At 45.0% G+C, this 20,042-nt stretch overlaps 1 pseudogene; it reads left to right on the forward strand.

Annotated features, from left to right (window-relative positions):
- Nucleotides 1–349: 349 nt before the first annotated feature.
- LOC148515245 (5S ribosomal RNA) lies at nucleotides 350–468 on the forward strand (annotated as a pseudogene).
- The last annotated feature ends 19,574 nt before the right edge of the window (nucleotides 469–20,042 follow it).

Raw genomic sequence — 20,042 nt, forward strand, 5'->3', positions numbered from 1 at the left:
AAGAGCACATTAGAAATATCAGAAATAAGGTTGAGAGCCACATGGTTTCAATACATTTCATCTCCCACCATGATTTCAACCCAGAAGAACTTTCATTTAAGGCCATTGAACATGTGGTATTGGGAGAGAAGGGAGGGGACTTAAGCAACAAGCTATCGAAACAAGAGATGTTTTGGATTTTTGAGTTACATACTTTATCACCAATGGGATTCAAAGATAATTAAGAAATGGCACCATTTTTCTAAATTCTTTTTGCATTTATTATATATTTATTTATTTTTTATTCTGCTATTATTCTGAAAGATGCTTGAAAGCTGGAGACCCTTGAAGAAGATGAGAAGGATAATATAACTGCAGCCATGCCAATATGTTAACGCTCAATCTCGTCCGATCTTGGAAGCTAAGCATGATTGGGCCTGGCTAGTACTGGGATGGGAGACCTCCCAGGAATACTGGGTGCTGTAGGATAATAGATATATATGAAATAATCCATTTATTATTGGGCTCTGAGTCTTGTCTTGTTTTTGCTGATTATATACATTTTAATTTTTCAGTGAAGTCGCATTTTAATGCAGTAAATTATTATCAGAATCATTCTCTATGTATTTAATCCCTGGTACACACTGTTATAGTAATTTAAAAAAAAAATATTAAAAAAAATATGTATTTTTTAAATGTTTTAAACAGATAGGAATCATCAAAAAATTATCACTGCCAGATAAAATGAACTTTGAAAATGGCTGCTGGCATCATGTAATTGCTGTTGTACTCGAGGACTTCCCAAATTGTGTATCAGGTTCTTACTTGGAGAGAACAAGATGGCCACCGCAAATCCATACCTTTAACAAGGACAAGGGATCCGGCAAGATGGCCACCGGGACTGCATTATGAGCGCATATGCACAGGACCAAGATGTTTGCAACTAGCAAGGATAAGGGCTCTGGCAAGATAGCCACCGCGACTGGACTATGGGCGCACATGCACAGGACATTGTTTTTACTCACATATTATTGGCGGAAGTGACAACCAGCCCACTCTGACATAGTATGGGTGGAAGAGGATATCAAGGACACGTGGTATGAACGACGCCAATTCCATATTATTATCTAAGTTCCAGTTGGGAAGCCGAAGGATGCAATCCCGACCGCCGGCTTCCCGACAGTCTAATCCTGGCAAGGTACAAATGACAGGCATCGAAATCCCGACGCCTGTAATTTTATCTACACTGGAAGCCCGACACCCGGCATTCTGATCGAAGGTGCGCCGGGCGCAGACAGCCGCGAGGGGGAAGGTTTGGTTTAGGGCTCCCGGGGGGGGGACTTAAGCTGGCCACACACTAGACCAACTTACATCCAACTAGTTGATTGGTTGGAATGAAAATCTGGTAGGGGATGAAACCAAATGACAATCAGCAATTTTCTCCCAAACGCCGGAAAATGGACAAAAAACTGTTGTTTGAACAAATTGTTTAGATCAAACATTTAACAAACTTGTCTGATGACCATTTTCATGTGTTTTCTGGCATTTAGGAGCAAATTGCTGATCGTCATTTACTCCCATACGTTACCAGATTTTCATTCCAACCAATCAACTAGTTGACTGGTTGGATGAAAGCTGGTCTAGTGTGTGGCCAGCTTTTGGGTTAGGCACTCCCCCGGGAGGGTTAGGTTTAGGCTAGGGAAAGGGGGGGTTAGGGTTGTTCCCAGGGGGAGGTTAGGGTTAGGCACCCCCCCGGGAGACTTAGGTTTAGGTAGCGGGGAAGGGGGGGGGGGTTTGGTTTAGGTGGTAATACTTAAAGATACCCCAGTTTACCTGTATTTGACTGTTTAGTATAAAGATGTTCTCTTACAGTATAATGCTTGTCTAAAAAGGATATACTATAAGTTTTAGCTTGCTGCAAGGCATCTTATTAAGTATAAGGGCGGTTGTAATAATCCTCATCACCCAGAAGTGACGTCACACCTGTTCCTACCCGGTTACAGAGTATTTCCTGTATTGGAGTATAAATATAGGGACAAGTAGGACATCCCCTTGAAGAAGACTAGATTCCAGAAGAAACGCGTTGGATCTGTGCTATCATGCCTCTTTTGAAAATAGATTGCATTTTTATATTTAATTCAGTGAACACTTGTGGGTTTTTATATATATTTATAAATTTATTTTTTGCACTATCAACACTTTATATGTTTTTTATATATATTTATATATAAATTTTCTGGCTCTATTGACACTTTATATGTTTTAATAAAATATTAATTGCACTGAAAACACTTAGGGCTCTATTTATTAACATTATTTTTACTAAAATAAAGTGAAAAGGGTGTTTCACACCCTTTTCGCATTATTTTAGTATCACCTATATTTACTAAAGGGCAATTGGAGTAGAATTCGTAAAAATTCTACTCCAACCCATAATTATCACATATTTTTGTAAACAGATCTCATTTCCCACAATTGTAATGGGAAATGCAATCTGGTCAAAGGGCCTGATTCAGACCCACTCGCGAGCGGCTGTACGCTCGCAAGTGGGTCGATGGTCTGCACTGAGCATGCGCACGACGGAGGGAGCTCTGTCGTGCGCATGCGCCAGACACGACGAGCGAAGGACTTTCCTTCGCTCGTTGTGTCCGATCAAAGGGGGCGTGCTGTCAATGTTGATTGACAGCACGCCCCCTTTGGTGGGCGTGCCGGGGGCGTGCCTCCCTGACGGGGGCGTTCCCACGGGAACGCCTCCCGTCAGAAGCCGGCCCACTGACATCACTAGTGATGTCAGTGGGAGTGATTTTGGCTCTGATAGAGCCAAAATCACTCCGGAGCTTGCGGTTGAAAACCTCAACCGCAGGCTCCGGCTCGCAATTTCGATGGTCGCGATGGTCACGACCATCGCGGCCATCAAAATGCACGCTCGTATAGCCTGTGGGTGGTGACCCACAGCTATACGAGCGTCCAGGAGGACGCTCCATGAAAAAGGAGCCCGGCCCTCATGCAGAGCGTGCGCTCTGCTCAGAGCGTACGGCTCTGAATGAGGGCCAAAGTTACTAAACATAAAATGTGAAAAAATACCGGGTGAAGCCCTGTGATAATAACGCCACCTGGAGAGTTTCCCCCAGTTACCGGGTTATCAGCGGCCGGTCGGCGAATGCGCAGCAGCTTGTCACTGTATATTTTCCGGAAAATACAGTGATAAGGCTGCAGAGCGATTCGCAGGGACAGAGCTTTATCGCAAGCTCTGTCCCTGTAAGGGATTTTTAATAAATCCCTGTGATATTGCCTGAATTTTGCAATGTAAATTCTGTCATGGTACAAAACGCAGCTGCCAGGCTATTAACCAACCAGCCCCGTTCCAGCCACATAACACCCATTCTCTACTCCCTTCACTGGCTGCCTGTCAGATGGCGAATTGCTTTCAAGATTGGATTAATAACTTACAAAGCCCTTCATGACCATGGCCCAGGGTACCTGAAGCAGCTTCTGATTCCCTACTGTCCCACTCGATTACTGCGATCCGTTGACGAAGGACTATTAACAGTACCTAGAATCTCACGGAATTCGTCTGGGGGTCGAGCTTTCAGTTTTGTGGCTCCAACCTTATGGAACTCACTTCCCCGCACAGTTCGAGAGGCCTCCACTCTAGAATCCTTCAAAAATAGACTCAAGACTCACCTAATCACCCAAGCATTTCACTAATGTCCCTTGTTTAAGCTTGTTTTGCATTTTGTACTGTAAATGTAAAGCACTTTGAGTCCTTTAGGAGAAAAGCGCTATATAAATAAAATTATTATTATTATTATTATTATTATTAATATCACACTACAACCGCATTTTAAATGCGGATTGTAGTAAATAGAGCCCATTATGTGGTTGTTGTTAAATTGATTCTAACAATGCACTGAAACACTTTACATGGTTTCTGCAAACAAACTAATTATTTTACAGTTTGTACACATTCACTTTATATTCACTTAAGTGAGAATTTATTATTTTTTTATGATACACGGTATCAAGCACTTTTAGGCAGAGACGTAACTAAGGTCTTTGGAGCCCAGGGCAAGTTGAAGAATGGTGCCCCCCCTACAATAAGAAAGAAAACTATATATGTGCACCTATGGCGCATATAAAAAAATATGGGCGTGGTCACATACCAAAGGGGCGTGGTCACTGAAAATGGGGTGTGCCAACATAACACACCACCCTTTTCTTGTCACACTGGGAACATTACTTTCCATTCCATATGTACATTACCAATACGGTATTTCTCACAATATGGAACCTCTGAAGAAATGTATCTTCCCTGGGAAGATGGCGTCTTCAGTCGTTACTCACTATTCATGTAGGTCGCATCATCCGAAAGATGCCTGTATGATTAGGAATATTAACAAGGTCATCATCATACAACAGCGGTTCAACCAGACTTGTTCCCACTGTGTAACTTCCCTCCCCCTGTGTCTCTCAGCTACACAATCTCCCCCTGCGTTGTCTCTCAGCACACCATCACCTTCCTCCGTGTTGTCTCTCAGAGTACCATCACCTCCCTATCCCCTCCTGCATCATCTCTCAGCAACACCATCACCTCTCCCCTTGCATTGTCTCTCAGCCACACCATCTCCTCCCCCCTGCGTCACCTCTCAGCACACTATCTCCTCCCCACCGTATCATCTCTTAGCCACACCATCACCTCCCCACCACATCATCTCTCAGTACACCATTACCTCCCCTCCTGCGTCACCATCACCTCCCCCTGCATTGTATCAGCACACCATCACCTCCCCCTGCGTTGTCTGTCAGCATACCATCATCTCTCCCACTGCATCGCCTCTCAGCACACTATTTCCTCCCTCCCGCATTGTCTCTCAGCCACACCATCACCTCCCCCCACATCATCTCTCAGCACACCATTACCTCCCACACCATCACACACTGACACAGATACACACAGACACACACACACACACTAACAGATACACACACACACAGACACATACACACACACTGACACAGATACACACACACTGACACAGATACACACACACTGACACACTGAATTTGACACACTGACACATACACACACTGACACCTACACACACACTGACACAAATATATACACAAACTGACATACTAACACAGACACACAGACTGGCACATACACACACACTGGCAAATACACACACACACTGACATAAATACACACACTGGCACATACACACACACTAACACAAATACACACACTGGCAAATACACACACTGACGCAGATGCATACAGTGGCCCATACACACACTGACACAGATACACGCACTGGTACATACACACACTGACACAGATACACACACTGGCAAATACACACACACTGACACAGATACACACAGACACTCTGATACACACACTCACATCCTACACAGAGACCAGCTCTCCCCCCAAAAGGCAGTCCGCCCCCCACATACCTGCTCCAGAGCACCGGGGAAGGAGGAATCTGTCACCCGGCGGCAGCTGTCTGGCTACAATATGGCTAGACTGCCTTGGAGAGGCTGTGCACTTCTTCTGCAGCTCACCCAGCAGTCAGCCAGCCAGCTCCAGCAGGCATACTTGCCTGCTGTTTAAAGTAGGGGTGTGCACCGGCCACTTTTCGTGTTTTGTGTTTTGGTTTTGGATCTGGATCTTTCTTCGTGTTTTGGATCTGGATTGGTTTTGCCAAAACCACCCTTCCGTGTTTTGGGTTCTGGGTTTTGTGTTTTGGATCTGTATTTTTTTTTTAAAAAGCATAAAAACAGCTAAAATCACAGAATTTGTAGGTTTTTCTGCTCCTATGCTATTATTAACCTCAATAACCTTAATTTCCACTCATTTCCAGTCTATTCTGAACACCTCACACCTCACAATAGTGTTTTTATGTCCAAAACGTTGCACCGAGGTAGCTGGATGACTATGCTAAGCGACACGAGTGGGCGGCACAAACACGTGACCCATCTAGGCGTGAAACTGCAGTGGCAGACAGGATGGCAGTTTGAAAAACTAGGCCCCAAGCTGTACATAATGCAAAGAAAAAAAAGAGGTGCAAGATGGAATTGTCCTTGGGCCCTCCCACCCACCCTTATGTTGTATAAACAGGACATGCACACTTTAACAAACCAATCATTTCAGCGCCAGGGTCTGCCACACAACTGTGGCTGAAATGATTGGTTCGTTTGGGCCCCCACAAAACAAGCTGGCAATTAATGTGTCCCTGCACAAACTGGCTCCATGGAGGCAAGATGTCATCCTCATCCTCCTCATCCACCGATTCCTCACCCTCTTCAGTGTGTACATCCTCATCCTCACAAAGTATTAACTCGTCCCCACTTGAATCCACCACCACAGGTCCCTCTGTACCTTCTGGAGGCTGGTCTCCCTGGAAGAGCTGATAATTCATTTTGATGAACATCATCTTCTCCACATTCTGTGGAAGCAACCTCCTACGCCTTTCGCTGACAAGGTTCCCGGCTGCACTAAACACTCTTTCGGAGTACACACTGGAGGGGGGGCAACTCAGGTAAAATAGAGCCAGTTTGTACAGGGGCCTCCAAATTGCCTCTTTTTCCTGCCAGTACAGGTATGGACTGTCTGCCATGCCTACTTGGATGCTGTCACCGATGTAATCCTCCACCATTCTGTCAATGGTGACAGTATCATATGCAGTGACAGTAGACATGTCAGAAATTGTTGCCAGGTCCTTCAGTCCGGACCAGATGTCCAAACTTGGTCCTGCCTGCCCTGCATCACCGCCAGCGGGTTGCTTAGGATACCTAAGTTTTTTCCTGGCAGCCCCAGTTGCAGGAGAAAATGAAGAAGGAGCCGTTGACGTGTCACGTTCCGCTTCAGCTGACAGTGTGTTCACCAGCAGGTCTTTGCACCTCTGCAGGCTTGTGTCGGCCGGAAAGAGAGACACCACATAGGCTTTAAACCTAGGATCGAGCACGGTGGCCAAAACGTAGTGGTCTGATTTCAACAGATTGACCACCCTGGAATCCTGGCAAAGCGAATGAAGGGCTTCATCCACAAGTCCCACATGCCGAGCGGAATCGCTCCATCTTAGCTCCTCCTTCACTTTCTCCAGCTGCTTCTGCAAAAGCCTGATGAGGGGAATGACCTGACTCAAGCTGGCAGTGTCTGAACTGACTTCACGTGTGGCAAGTTCGAAGGGCTGGAGAACCTTGCACAACACGGAAATCATTCTCCACTGCGCTTGAGTCAGGTGCATACCCCCTCCTTTGCCTATGTCATAGGTGGATGTATAGGCTTGTATGGCCTTTTGCTGCTCCTCCATCCTCTGAAGCATATAGAGGGTTGAGTTCCACCGCGTCACAACCTCTTGCTTCAGGTGATGGCGGGGCAGGTTCAAGAGTGTTTGCTGGCGCTCCAGTCTTCGGCACACAGTCGCTGAATGGCGAAAGTGGCCAGAAATTTTTCGGGCCACCCAAAGCGTCTCCTGCACGCCCCTGTCGCTTTTCAGAAAATTCTGCACCACCAAGTTTATTGTGTGAGCAAAACATGGGACATGCTGGAATTTGCCCAGATGTAATGCCCGCACAATATTGGTGGCGTTGTCAGATATCACAAATCCCCAGGAGAGTCTAAGTGGGGTAAGCCACTGGGCGATGATTTCCCTCAGTTTCTCTAAGAGGTTGTCGGCGGTGTGCCTCTTACTGAAACCGGTGATACACAGCGTAGCCTGCCTTGTAACGAGCTGGCATTTCTGAGATGCTGCTACTGGTGACGCTGCTGCTGTTGCTGCGTAAGGTGATACATCTACCCAGTGGGCTGTCACAGTCATATAGTCCTTAGTCTGCCCTGTTCCACTTGTCCACATGTCCGTGGTTAAGTGGACATTGTGTACAACGGCATTTTTCAGGACACTGAGGACACTTTTTCTGACGTTTCTGTACAGTCTCGGTATCGCCTGCCTAGTGAAGTGGAATCTAGACGGGATTTGGAACCGGGGACACACTACCTCCATCAATTGTCTAAATCCCACTGCACTAATGGCGGATACCGGACGCACGTCTAACACCAACATAGCAGTCAAGGCCTCAGTTATACGTTTTGCTTCAGGATGACTGCTGTCGTACTTCATCCTCCTCGCTAAGGACTGTTGGAGGGTCAATTGTTTAGTAAAAGTAGTGGTGTTCCTACCTCCTCTCTGGGATGATGAACGACTCCCAGCAGCAGCAACAGCAGCAGCGGCAGCAGTAGGCGTAGCAATGCAGGATCCTCCGGAGGAATCCCGGATAGGAGAGTCAGTCATGCCAGTGACATGGCCTGCAGGACTACTTCCGATCCTAACTAAGGAGGAAATTGACGAGGAGGGAGTTGACGGTGTGGTTTGCAGGCGCTTGGATACAACAGGACAACGGGATTTAGGTGTCCCTGGACTGCTTACGGTCTTAGCCAAAGTTTCTGAACTTGACAGTAACTTTTTATGAACGCGCTGCAGGTGCCGTATAAGGGAGGATGTTCCTAGGTGGTTGACGTCCCTACCCCTACTTATTTCACCTTTACATATGGTACATATGGCAAGACAGTTGTTGTCCGGATTTGGATAGAAATATTGCCAGACCAAAGAGGTGGAATGTTTGGTCTTCTGCCCAGGCATGACCGTGATGGGCTTTTTCATCCCACGGACAACAACTGTCTCCCCCGGAGCCTGATTTAAACAAACCACATCACCATCAGAATCCTCCTCGCCAACTTCCTCCTCAGCGCCAGCTACACCAGTATCCTCATCCTGTTGTACTTCAACAGTGACATCTTCAATTTGCATATCAGCAAGTGGACTGTGGGTGCTCCTTTCAGCACTTGCAGGGGGCGTGCAAATGGTGGAAAGAGCCACCTCTTCCCGTCCAGTGCTGGGAAGGTCAGGCATCGCAACCACCACCACACTTGGACTCTCCTTGGGGATTTGTGATATCTTCTTAGAAAGCACAGTTCTTCGCTGTGCTTTTGCCAGCTTAACTCTTTTGATTTTTTTAGTGGGAGGAGGGCTTCCATCGTCATGTGAAGCTGAACCACTAGTCATGAACATACTAGGGATCGACCTTAGCCGTTCCTTGCCACTCCGTGTCGTAAATGGCATATTGGCAAGTTTACGTTTCTCTTCAGCTGATTTAAATGTCTTTTTCAAGGTCATTTTCCTGAACTTTGCCATTTGGGATTGTATGTGCCCTCTACTATGACATTGGGCATCGGCCTTGGCAGACGACGTTGATGGCATGTTATCGTCTATGTCATGACTAGTGGCAGCAGCTTCAGCACTAGGAGGAAGTGGTTCTTGATCTTTCTCTATTTTATTTTTATCGGAGAAAGTTTGGTCCTCCATTTATGTTATATCGATTTGATATATACGTGCGGCTAAACACAGAAAATAATTTTTTTTTGGGTTTGGACTGGAGTGTACTTTGTGGGTTACAGCACCCTTTAATGGTCAAGCCAGCCGGCCCTTTACTTATGACACAGGCGCACGCTTGGCACTACTTTGTTGATGCACGTGCGGCTACTGCACACACAATTCACAAACACAGAAAATAATTTTTTTTTGGTTTGGACTGGAGTGTACTTTCGGGGGTTACAGCACCCTTTAACAGTCAAGCCAGCCGGCCCTTTACTTATGACACAGGCGCACGCTTGGCACTACTTTGTTGATGCACGTGCGGCTACTGCGCACACAATTCACAAACACAGAAAATAATTTTTTTTTTGGTTTGGACTGGAGTGTACTTTCGGGGGTTACAGCACCCTTTAACGGTCAAGCCAGCCGGCCCTTTACTTATGACACAGGCGCACGCTTGGCACTACTTTGTTGATGCACGTGCGGCTACTGCGCACACAATTCACAAACACAGAAAATAATTTTTTTTTGGTTTGGACTGGAGTGTACTTTGGGGGTTACAGCACCCTTTAACGGTCAAGCCAGCCGGCCCTTTACTTATGACACAGGCGCACGCTTGGCACTACTTTGTTGATGCACGTGCGGCTACTGCGCACACAATTCACAAACACAGAAAATAATTTTTTTTTTGGTTTGGACTGGAGTGTACTTTCGGGGGTTACAGCACCCTTAACGGTCAAGCCAGCCGGCCCTTTACTTATGACACAGGCGCACGCTTGGCACTACTTTGTTGATGCACGTGCGGCTACTGCGCACACAATTCACAAACACAGAAAATAATTTTTTTTTGGTTTGGACTGGAGTGTACTTTCGGGGGTTACAGCACCCTTTAACGGTCAAGCCAGCCGGCCCTTTACTTATTACACAGGCGCACGCTTGGCACTACTGTGTTGATGCACGTGCGGCTACTGCGCACACAATTCACAAACACAGAAAATAATTTTTTTTTGGTTTGGACTGGAGTGTACTTTCGGGGGTTACAGCACCCTTAACGGTCAAGCCAGCCGGCCCTTTACTTATGACACAGGCGCACGCTTGGCACTACTTTGTTGATGCACATGCGGCTACTGCGCACACAATTCACAAACACAGAAAATAATTTTTTTTTTGGTTTGGACTGGAGTGTACTTTCGGGGGTTACAGCACCCTTAACGGTCAAGCCAGCCGGCCCTTTACTTATGACACAGGCGCACGCTTGGCACTACTTTGTTGATGCACGTGCGGCTACTGCGCACACAATTCACAAACACAGAAAATAATTTTTTTTTGGTTTGGACTGGAGTGTACTTTCGGGGGTTACAGCACCCTTAACGGTCAAGCCAGCCGGCCCTTTACTTATGACACAGGCGCACGCTTGGCACTACTTTGTTGATGCACGTGCGGCTACTGCGCACACAATTCACAAACACAGAAAATAATTTTTTTTTTGGTTTGGACTGGAGTGTACTTTCGGGGGTTACAGCACCCTTAACGGTCAAGCCAGCCGGCCCTTTACTTATGACACAGGCGCACGCTTGGCACTACTTTGTTGATGCACGTGCGGCTACTGCGCACACAATTCACAAACACAGAAAATAATTTTTTTTTGGTTTGGACTGGAGTGTACTTTCGGGGGTTACAGCACCCTTTAACGGTCAAGCCAGCCGGCCCTTTACTTATGACACAGGCGCACGCTTGGCACTACTTTGTTGATGCACGTGCGGCTACTGCGCACACAATTCACAAACACAGAAAATAATTTTTTTTTTGGTTTGGACTGGAGTGTACTTTCGGGGGTTACAGCACCCTTAACGGTCAAGCCAGCCGGCCCTTTACTTATGACACAGGCGCACGCTTGGCACTACTTTGTTGATGCACGTGCGGCTACTGCGCACACAATTCACAAACACAGAAAATAATTTTTTTTTTGGTTTGGACTGGAGTGTACTTTCGGGGGTTACAGCACCCTTAACGGTCAAGCCAGCCGGCCCTTTACTTATGACACAGGCGCACGCTTGGCACTACTTTGTTGATGCACGTGCGGCTACTGCGCACACATTTCACAAACACAGAAAATAATTTTTTTTTTGGTTTGGACTGGAGTGTACTTTCGGGGGTTACAGCACCCTTAACGGTCAAGCCAGCCGGCCCTTTACTTATGACACAGGCGCACGCTTGGCACTACTTTGTTGATGCACGTGCGGCTACTGCGCACACAATTCACAAACACAGAAAATAATTTTTTTTTGGTTTGGACTGGAGTGTACTTTCGGGGGTTACAGCACCCTTTAACGGTCAAGCCAGCCGGCCCTTTACTTATGACACAGGCGCACGCTTGGCACTACTTTGTTGATGCACGTGCGGCTACTGCGCACACAATTCACAAACACAGAAAATAATTTTTTTTTTGGTTTGGACTGGAGTGTACTTTCGGGGGTTACAGCACCCTTAACGGTCAAGCCAGCCGGCCCTTTACTTATGACACAGGCGCACGCTTGGCACTACTTTGTTGATGCACGTGCGGCTACTGCGCACACAATTCACAAACACAGAAAATAATTTTTTTTTGGTTTGGACTGGAGTGTACTTTCGGGGGTTACAGCACCCTTTAACGGTCAAGCCAGCCGGCCCTTTACTTATGACACAGGCGCACGCTTGGCACTACTTTGTTGATGCACGTGCGGCTACTGCGCACACAATTCACAAACACAGAAAATAATTTTTTTTTTGGTTTGGACTGGAGTGTACTTTGGGGGTTACAGCACCCTTTAGCGGTCAAGCCAGCCGGCCCTTTACTTATGACACAGGCGCACGCTTGGCACTACTTTGTTGATGCACGTGCGGCTACTGCGCACACAATTCACAAACACAGAAAATAATTTTTTTTTGGTTTGGACTGGAGTGTACTTTCGGGGGTTACAGCACCCTTAACGGTCAAGCCAGCCGGCCCTTTACTTATGACACAGGTGCACGCTTGGCACTACTTTGTTGATGCACGTGCGGCTACTGCGCACACAATTCACAAACACAGAAAATAATTTTTTTTTTGGTTTGGACTGGAGTGTACTTTCGGGGGTTACAGCACCCTTAACGGTCAAGCCAGCCGGCCCTTTACTTATGACACAGGCGCACGCTTGGCACTACTTTGTTGATGCACGTGCGGCTACTGCGCACACAATTCACAAACACAGAAAATAATTTTTTTTTGGTTTGGACTGGAGTGTACTTTCGGGGGTTACAGCACCCTTAACGGTCAAGCCAGCCGGCCCTTTACTTATGACACAGGCGCACGCTTGGCACTACTTTGTTGATGCACGTGCGGCTACTGCGCACACAATTCACAAACACAGAAAATAATTTTTTTTTTGGTTTGGACTGGAGTGTACTTTCGGGGGTTACAGCACCCTTAACGGTCAAGCCAGCCGGCCCTTTACTTATGACACAGGCGCACGCTTGGCACTACTTTGTTGATGCACGTGCGGCTACTGCGCACACAATTCACAAACACAGAAAATAATTTTTTTTTGGTTTGGACTGGAGTGTACTTTCGGGGGTTACAGCACCCTTTAACGGTCAAGCCAGCCGGCCCTTTACTTATGACACAGGCGCACGCTTGGCACTACTTTGTTGATGCACGTGCGGCTACTGCGCACACAATTCACAAACACAGAAAATAATTTTTTTTTTGGTTTGGACTGGAGTGTACTTTCGGGGGTTACAGCACCCTTAACGGTCAAGCCAGCCGGCCCTTTACTTATGACACAGGCGCACGCTTGGCACTACTGTGTTGATGCACGTGCGGCTACTGCGCACACAATTCACAAACACAGAAAATAATTTTTTTTTTGGTTTGGACTGGAGTGTACTTTCGGGGGTTACAGCACCCTTAACGGTCAAGCCAGCCGGCCCTTTACTTATGACACAGGCGCACGCTTGGCACTACTTTGTTGATGCACGTGCGGCTACTGCGCACACAATTCACAAACACAGAAAATAATTTTTTTTTTGGTTTGGACTGGAGTGTACTTTCGGGGGTTACAGCACCCTTAACGGTCAAGCCAGCCGGCCCTTTACTTATGACACAGGCGCACGCTTGGCACTACTTTGTTGATGCACGTGCGGCTACTGCGCACACAATTCACAAACACAGAAAATATTTTTTTTTTGGTTTGGACTGGAGTGTACTTTCGGGGGTTACAGCACCCTTTAACGGTCAAGCCAGCCGGCCCTTTACTTATGACACAGGCGCACGCTTGGCACTACTTTGTTGATGCACGTGCGGCTACTGCGCACACAATTCACAAACACAGAAAATATATTATATTTTTAGCACTTGGGGGGAGCACCCCTGATGGACAGAGCACCCCCTGGACAACACTACAGCACCTCTTTAGGACTGGGACACTGCACAGGACTTTGGAGTGGACACAGCCCCTATGGAGAACTGACTGCACAACACAGTCCAGCCAGCCCCTATGGACTTTGAAGTAGTGGACACAGCCCCTATTAACAACAGCAGCACAGCACAACACAGCCAGCCCCTATGGACTTTGAAGTAGTGGACAACAGCAGCACTACACTACACTACACTACACAGCCCTAACTCCCACCCTCCCTCTTCACTGTCCACAGCCGAGTGAGAAAATGGCGCCGACGTGGGTACCTTATATAGGATCCAAAACCCGCGAGACTCGGAAGGCGGGAAGATGACGTTTTGCCTCGATTTCAGAATCCGAGTCAGGCGGGAAAAGTCGAGCCTGACTCGGATCGGACTCGGATCGGGGGGGCTCGGGGGGGTTCGGATTTCAGAAATCCGAACCCGCTCACCCCTAGTTTAAAGTGGTCCGGGCGCAATGGTGGTGTCGGGGGGTGGTGGAGGGGGTATGATGCCCTGGCCGGCGGCACCCCTCTCTGTTGGGACTGCCACGGCATGCAGGGCATGTGCCCTGCTCGACCCCCCCTAGTTATGCTACTGCATTTAGGCACTACATATATCAGCTCTATTTATAAAAAATTTCTTTGTTGGTGGCAGAATCCAACTGTCACCATTTATTGATAAAGCAGACACACATTTAAAGAGGGAAGTGCAATAAGGTTGTTATCAAATAATCTCCAAAATTGGTTTCTTATGCATATATCTCCTAGAGTGGATTTATTTCTGGCGCCATATGTTTTATATTTTTCATCTATTTATATATATATATATATATATATATATATATACTGTATATATTTGGATCACTCTGGACACAGTATAGATTACATAAACACAGGTGGCATCATCAACGTTTCAGTATTGCAGCTGTCTGAAGAAGAAAACAATCTTACCTTAAAATGCCTTCAGCATCACCCATGTGCAAACAATGAGAGTCCATTTCCGGGGCTAGGTGCTGGGTAATAACATCATCACCATGTAACTCCTGCAAACCCATCACCATGGTAACATGTATACAAAGAGCAGCAGTGTTAAGCATACACTATATTGCAAATGAATACAACCTCTACAAAATAGAGAGGTGTAAACTTATATCAACACATTAATGACAATGCAATAGGAAACCATATTCAATGATATATATAAACAATATCACAATATTGCACAATGCCAATATATTTTATTAGCAGCAAAATTTAAAGGGGCCACAGGCCCAATATAAGAAAATTACATTATATTAATAAAAATAGCCTATATAGCATAATCGAGCTACTCATCAGAGATATTAGGACTATCGTCAATAAATGCCTTATGAAGCCATAACCCCGAGGGGTGTGAGCTGAAATGGTGCGCCGGCAGCTGATCGCGCCCGACAGGAGCAACAATTGAATAGCTTTTGTCGGACACATAGAGGGGCGAAACAATTAAATTCCATCCAAAAAATCAATATAAGGAATACAACAAGTGACCACCACAGAAATGGGAGGAAAAAACACCAATTATAAAACTAAGGGCCTGATTCAGACCCGCTCGCGAACACAAAGCGCTCGCAAGCAGGTCGATGGTGGGCCATTGCACATGCTCGCTACAAGACGGGCCGGCTGTCGATGTTGATCAACAGCTCGCACTGTTTTGTAGGCGGGGACGGGGGGTGGCTGCACAAATGGAGGCGTTCCCGAAGGAACGTCTGCCGTTTGTGGGCGGCCCTACTCACATCACTAGTGATGTCAGTAGTGGACTTCCTGCTCTATTAGAGCAGGAAGTAAACTCGGGCTTGCGAGACCTGAGACCCTACCACAGGGTCTCCTCGCAAGCCTGATGGTCACGATAATCGCGACCATCGCCAGGCCGCATGCACATGCTGTGGGTGGTCACCCACAGTTGTGCGAGTGGCCTGGAGGCCGGTCCCAAAAAAAATAGGGATGCCCTGATTCAGAGCGAGCGCACTAAATTGCATGCGCCCCTGAATCAGGCCCTAAGAGCCAGATTGACCTAGGACTAAGTAAAGACCTGATAAGATAGTTTAAATATCAGGGTTGGATATTAATCTTTGAGGAAACTCAAATGAATAAGCCATCCTTGATAAATCCAAAATGTTGTCATACTATCAAATAAAAGATGTGAAAGGGATATTCTCATTTAACCCAAAAGGGAAAATAACATCTAGTCCAGGGCTGGATTGACAATCATTAGGACACTGAAAAGACTGAACGGTGTCTGGGCAGCACTGTGCAGTGATACTAGCAGCTGTCCCAAGCACCCTGCTAGCAAGTAGCAAGGGCTGTGGGGTAGCGACGGTGCTGCAAACAGAGCACTGTGCTCTGTGCAGCGTCACCAGTCGCATACCTGTAGTTATGGCACTATATACAGTCAAAACACACCCACAGCACAGGCCACTCCCCTATGTAAACCACACTTACACCACACTGGTCACGATCCACCAGTCACACTGCTGCAGCACTTGTTACACCCCCCTGCAGCGGCACACAATAGCCCCTTTATAAATTTCAGCTCTAGGCCCATGTTGACACTAATCTGGCACTGATCTAATCTATGTATCCACTCCTGTCTCTCATTTATGGAGTGATCTTCCACGATTACCCCCCCTACAAGAGCATTGTATGTGATCAATCGTGATGTCGAAGTATATATATATATATATATATATATATATATATATATATAAACATGCAAATGGATGGGCACTCTCAATGCAAAAAGGTAGGAAAGTTTTATTTAGCTCACATATTCAAAAGTCCATAGTTGACATCTCGGTCCAGCAGGACCTTTGTCAAGACACAAGGCATCCAAATAGCACAACCAAAGAATGATAACCCCACAGTCACCCTAGACCAACATATATACCACTCCCAATCAGTAATCACAAATACATGTGGCCACCAAATAAACAGTAATTAGGTCAACACACTTCCAGCATATACGGGAATGACTAATGTAACAGCAGCTAATAAAAAATCTGTACTCACAAACGTACTTGTTCCCAATTGGGTATATATCAGTAATCAGATCTTAATGTAACTCCTTAATTATGTCAAAAGAACCATAGTGCATTTCACTGTCTGGAACGCATTATGGTCGGAAGTTGCACCCAATTTCCGACTCTAAATGTAACCAACCACTGCAGTATGATGGAGAGAGCGTCCCATAATGTCACGTGGGACCTAGACTCTGGCCGGCTATCATGTGATCAACATCTGATCACATCCGACTCGCCAGTCCCGGACATGGTGCCATGGTTACAGAGGGAGTTTGCGTTTGATAGAACTGGAACGCATGTGTATAGAAACTATATTACATAGGAGGGCTCATAAGCTGGCCCAGGGTGGCTGTACACTTACAATAAATAAATCCATGGCGAACGCCATGGATACAACAAACATAGTAAAAACAGTGAATTTCAAAGCACAAAAAAAGATATTATATTAATACTGAAATACAAACTACAGATAATAAACGAGAAAAAAAAGCATTGTATACATGTAATATATTAACCCAATATTAGAATAGATGCATGTGACACCTACTCACAGAAGAGCGAATGTAACTACGCCAACTGGTGCGAAAAGATGGATTTTGCGTCCGCATGGGCATAAGTGTGCCGAATGCAAATGGTATAAACATGTAACTTCTTGTTTCTTTTTTTTCTCGTTAACTTGGTATGAAATGTTATCTGTGTATAGGAAATTACAAGCCTTTTAACAAAGGTTGAAAGAGAGGTTATAGGAAGTTTGTGTTCCTGCCCAGCCATAAATGTCCATATCTTATATGGCACAGAAGAAAGATGTCCCTGGAAATGACTACACATCTGACCAGGCATTGCTAACACCAGCCATAAAAAGCCCTGTGTCCTGTTTAGGGATGGAGATCAAAGAATTGTTGTTTATACCAGCAGACAGCCAGGCTACAGAGGTGTATGTTTAATTACTTAATCTGTGGGTACATTTATTGACCTAAGCCCACTTCTCAAACTTCAGAAAGGGCTGAAAAACGTAATTAAGAACCCCTTCTCAAATGATAGAGAAACCCTGTAGTCCAGCTAGAGGGACAATACACTCTGAGCTGACAAGGGTTAAAATTACCCAAGGGAGGGGGTAAGGAGGGGTGCTGGAAAAGCAGGATAAAAATGTGACATTCTGGTAGTTCAGTGTTAATTTCTGAGGGGCTATCGTGTGGTACAGATTGAATCGGAGTTCTTCACTTAAGACAATGGTGTGGTTTGTTTCTTCCCTTTTATTTTATTTCTGAAATTGTAAGTAATATTATTATAATCTTGTAACTTTTTGTAACTAAGCTTTGAAGGTATTCTTGAATTAAAACATTCATTCTAGTTCTGGAACTGTGTTTTTATGACCCAAGGCCTAAACTTGGCCCAGGTTACCTATTTTTCTAAGTGTGGTGTATGCAGGTGAGAGCAAAAGCTCATCTTATGCTGAAGCATTAAAGTTACTTTTGCTTGTGGCAGCTTTCAGGCTTATTTAATCACGAGTGCTGAGTTAACTTGTAAAAGTCACGGGCGGCGATTCTCAGATTGGTGTATCTGGAGAGATCGGCCAGAGGTTCGTGACACCAACTATATCTTAACCAACCTGGTATGAGACTAGAGAGTATATTACATTTATATATATGGTGCTGATGTAACAGAACAGCCATACATAACCCTCAAATCTGGTATATATTTATGCCAAAAAACATTTATAGTATTGCCAGCCCCTAGATTCACATACCCAGATTCACAAAAAAACAGAACACAAAAATAGAATATACTGTATTTTAAAATTATCTCAAAAAGATGTTATATGGTAAGTATTTGTTCAGTCCACGGGGGGCAACAGTGTCCAGATGAAAAATCCAACGTGCCTCGCATTTCCTTAGTAACAACTCACGATCGCCGCCACACGTAGGTTTAGGTACGGTATCTATCCGCATACACTTTAGCGAGGAGAGAGGATGTTTAAAATCAACAAATGCTTCGCAACCAATTTGTCAGAACGTAAAGTCTGTAGTGCAGAACGTATTGATGAACGGTGGTTCGCCATCCTTTCTTGGAATGGTTGTGTCGTCATCCCTATATAGTGTAACCCCCATAGTCATGTAAAAAAATAGATCACATAGTCCATAGTACCTTGTGTCTGATAGTAATCCTCTTACCGCTATGCGGATGCGGGAAATTCATGCCTACCAACATTGATCTGCAAGTTATACCTTTTTGCATTGAGAGTGCCCATCCATTTGCATGTTTTATTATTTTGGTCCATTTGGTTTATTATATATTACATATATATATATATATATTTACAAATAATACACACATACTGTATATATATATATATATATATATATATACACACACTTGACACACTTAAATAGAAGGAACATTGCAGTTGTGAAATAATGGGATTATCTAGTGAAAACAGTTTCGTAATTTGCTAATTAGGGCACAATATAAAGCCATTTTTCACCAAGAATTGATTGTTTATAATGGTTAAATATGTATTACAGAGAAACAAGGTAAAACAACAAAAATATGTACAAAATGAGTATATGATTTATTATACTGTAGCAGATGCTTCTTTACTTGACATTATGAAGCCTTTATCGTAAGGTAAAATTAATGCCAGAAAAGTTGGATGTAATCTGTTAAAACAAGGGCTCTATAAACTGAGTAATTTAAAGTAGTGGCTTCATGTTGTAGAATAATAATGATAAAACAAATGTGATTTCATCCCTTTGAGAACTGCAATGTCCAGTTTCCACCAGTAAATTGTGGACACGATTTTATCCTTTAATCTTCTTCTCTGCTCTGGCAGCACGAATGACTCTAATAACATTTCACAACTTCTGAATGACTACTCTATTTATAAAGGTCTTACATACTTTAATACATTAGATGCTTTCTGCACACATGCACAGGAAATGCTACTGAAAAAACGTACAGTACATCAGTGAGTTTACTGTAGCTGAAAGCTTGGCTGCAGAGACAAACTATATGTGGGAGCTACTACTATGTTAGAAACAAGGATTTACATGTTATATAGTAAGTATACTCGGAAATCACTATAAAACACTACAAGGGTGATATTTAATACAGTGTGTAAAGTCAAAGGTGAACTTGGGGGGACAGGGTTATGAGTTCCCAGAAACCCCCTGGCACCGGCCCAATTTAGTTTTCGTTTTTTTTAAATTGAGAACCA

The sequence above is a fragment of the Taudactylus pleione genome, unplaced genomic scaffold (genome assembly GCF_031769625.1).
Source record: "Taudactylus pleione unplaced genomic scaffold, aTauple2 ptg000251l, whole genome shotgun sequence".
NCBI classification, from domain to species: domain Eukaryota; kingdom Metazoa; phylum Chordata; class Amphibia; order Anura; family Myobatrachidae; genus Taudactylus; species Taudactylus pleione.